This window comes from Humulus lupulus, chromosome 6 (genome assembly GCF_963169125.1).
Source record: "Humulus lupulus chromosome 6, drHumLupu1.1, whole genome shotgun sequence".
In the NCBI taxonomy this organism is placed as follows: domain Eukaryota; kingdom Viridiplantae; phylum Streptophyta; class Magnoliopsida; order Rosales; family Cannabaceae; genus Humulus; species Humulus lupulus.
In genome coordinates, this window is record NC_084798.1 from 132,728,499 (window position 1) to 132,732,267 (window position 3,769).

General features: G+C 31.3%; 1 pseudogene; it reads right to left on the minus strand.

The window, feature by feature from the left end:
• Positions 1-1,690: 1,690 nt before the first annotated feature.
• On the minus strand, positions 1,691-3,404 carry LOC133785468 (nuclear pore complex protein NUP93A-like; annotated as a pseudogene).
• Between the last annotated feature and the right edge of the window lie 365 nt (positions 3,405-3,769).

Consider the following 3,769-nt stretch of genomic DNA (forward strand, 5'->3'; position numbering starts at 1 on the left):
TTAGCGGGATATCAAATATAGACGAAACATAAAGTAAAGATGATAAAAGTGTCGGACCTTCTGAATGAGATTCGGGTTCGAACATGGCTTCACCAAAATCATCTGAAGCAAACAGCGAGTGCGCAGATCACTACAAGAAAAAACAGTATTCATAACACTTAAAAATTGCTAACCGGGAGTATTGATAACGCTTCTGAAAATGCTAACATAGCCCTTGTTATTAAAAATCCGGTCTTTTCTATAACAGTATTCAAATGTTATGTTCAATGTTATCTTAAACTATTCAATAACACATTTTTAATTGCTATAATATTCAAATAATAACATTTAGTTAGAGTATTTGGTTATAAATTTGAAGTTTAATCTTATACTTTATTCATAACACTTTCCACCTGTTATGAAAATTGTTATATTTGATCATTTTATAACGTTTTTAGTTCATTCTATTATATAAATCATAACTTTTTGTCCCAATTATAATATATTATACAAAACAACCATATTTATTATAAATTCTCCCAGTAATAACATTTTGTTATTTTGTAGTATGCATTTTTAATTGTTGTAAAAAGTTTTTATTATTGTATTTTGATTAAAAAAATCACAATTGATCACAAGTGTAATATTAAATAGATCAAAAAATCTAAAATATTCAATATATATGATAAACAATGAGTATTTTTACATTTGAAGACAAACTACTTCAAACCATAACACTGTCCACTTCAAAAGTTCTTAGTTCTAACTTGAATTTGAAAGCATACATAATAAAATTCTATAGTCTTGCACATCTTTTGCTTCAAAAGTAAAAAACAGAAACATAATAAGATACACAAAAAGTAAACCATGAAGCTTGCTCCACCCTCCAATTCATCATCCATTCCATTGTGCACTTGCCTTTGTTGTGAGGCTGATTTGCTTAGCTACACAAGAGTTTAAATAATTAATGCTTAAACTTAGAGTTAATAGTAAACTAAAAGAGTACAAAAAGAAAGAAAGTTAATAACCTCATTACGACTATATAAGATGGCCATGAAATTACACTAACTAAAGCACATAGGCATGAAATATTGAAGATTTATGCTTGGCAAAATACTCATTAGAAAAGTTAGCTCAAACACTTTATGATTATGAAATGAAAATGCAAATAATACACCAACCAAACATATAAATATATATATATAAAATACAACAACTAATTTATAAAGAAAACCCAATAGCATAGAGACATGAACTAGAATTAGATCAAATATAAAGTTCTAAATAACAAGAGTAATGAATTTGCCATTTTTATTGTAGATTTCCAAATACTGTGTCTTCAGGGACCCTTGAAAACTCTGCTGTAATATAGAATATCGGTTCAGTGGCTTTAGGGACCCTTGAAAAGGGTATATGAATAAACCAATTCCAATCATGAAACCTTTTTACTATAAATAAACCAAGCATTTAGGTTCAATTTCTTCGTGTTCAGCCAAGTGTCATCATATTGTATTCTACTAAAATATCATAAATTAAAGAATGCTAGTAGTCATCACCCTCTCCCACCATACTTTTTAATCACCCAAAAATGAAAAAGAAAAATGCCTTGGCACTAAAAGGAAAGGTTCGGAAGTCCAAAAAAGTTATACTGCCCAAGTAGTATGAGCACGTTATGTCATTAGAAGAAGAAGACCAAAATAAAGTAAAACAATCAGAAAGATATATTTCTTTTCAAACAACTCAACTGAAGTCCAGATGTGGATAAAATTGAATATCATAGAGGCAAAAACAAAAGAGAAATAAGTATGAAAATTATATTTAGCATTGCTGGAAAAAAAAAACATGCAAGCATTACCTTGCCATATAATCCAGCTGCCTGACACTGGTGAGCAGCTTCAAGTAAGAATTGCTTTCTTGAATTCTCATCGTTCAAAATCCAGCTCAATTGACCTTCTTCTCCCGCACCACTTGTACCAAGCAGCAGATAAATCCCATTATCTTTCAACAACAGCTCCATTAGGAGTTGTTTTAGCATCAAGTTTTTCTGTCTTTGTTGATCTACAGTACCCTAAATATCAAAATAGAAAGTTCCCTAAATCAATGTAAAACACAATAGCAGAAGAAAAAATTTGAGCATAAGAAATGAGCAAGTAATAAGGATCAATAAAGCTACAAAATTACTAGAATCTAGGCTACACTAAGCATCATTGGAAAAAAATCATTCCCAAAATATTAAAATCCTGCTAGGCAGCAATAAACTGTCATGGTAGAATATTAAGTTATTACCTGGGCAAGATGACTTTGGATAGTATCCACTACATATTTTTCACGACCCCGCTCAAGATGGCGCCTTGCACCAATAATTAAAGACATCTTTTTTGACACACTTTTTGGAACAAACGAGTCTTCACCAGTTACAAATCTTCTGAAAGTGAACGGATTTTCCACCAGATGCATCTAGACCTAAACTTTCATAAGCACCCTTGAAAGCTATCGCAGGCTAACAACAGAAACAAGCCATTAGATAGGTACTTATCTCACTCAGCATAAACAAAACTTGACAACAATCTCTAAAGCATCACTCCGTTAAGGTGTCTTTTTCATAAAGTGAAAATAGAATTTAAAGCAGCAACTTAGTAATTTGTCAAAAAACTAAAACTTCACAATTCAAAGCAGCAACTCAGTCATTTGTCAAAAAACTAAAATTAACAATCCACTAAAGATTAAATGCCTTTCATTTAATGGTAGGAATCAAATATATAATAAGATCAATTGAATACAGGGAAAAAATTGTTTCAACTTACTTTAAATGGTAATCCACATTCTCTTGCATCATTCAGATTCTTAACAACTTCAGCATAGACAATTGCCTTTTTCTCAAGGATAGGCTTGTTAGCAAGAGGTACAAGCTGCATGCTAGATGCACCAGATGAAGCTTGAGGGCTAGAAGTCATCGACACTATCTGACCAGAGCGAGCACCCCCACTACTGCTAACTATCATGTTGGTTCTAGGTAATGTGGAAATTCGACTCAAGCTTTGAAGACTATCTCATTTTTCTTTTTACCAATCCTCCTACAGAGTATTAAAATTTAAAAACCATCAGGATCAAAGCTCAACAGCAATGATAATCACTGCATAGCATATATTTATGCACACATAATCTGTCTATAATTTGTTCATTATCCAGCTCAATGATATAAACACCTTATAAACCTTCAAAATAATTTAAAATATATTAGATTAATAACCAAATATTATTCATCACGTATGCGCTCACAATATCATTGATTGATTAGGGTAACATTCTGCATATCCTGTGTGTCATACTAACCTCCAACACTTTCAACATGTAATCATTAAAACTTCTGAGGTTATCCTTTTGAGCTTCTTGGACAGCTGAAATAATTTCCATTTCATGCACCTGGTGCATAGGTATGATTAAGAAATCATTATCAGTCACAAACATGGCCAAAGTATATCAAGTTGTTAGAAGAACAACTATTTTCTCATAATCAATTAAATTTCCAGGCTTGCTTGTAGCTATATATTGAATGATTCTCTCTTCTTAACAAAATATAAATATATATTATTGAGGAGTGAGAGAGAGAAAGAGACTATAAAAATCATTCACATGCCAACAGTCAGTACCAATGACTTGAATAAACACTTATATTTTAGAAAATTCAAATAATTGTTTTAAGTAGCTAAATTGGTTATAACATTATGCCAACACATTCAAACCACTCTAACAAAAGTAACATACAAGGATAGTTACTCCTGAGCAAGTA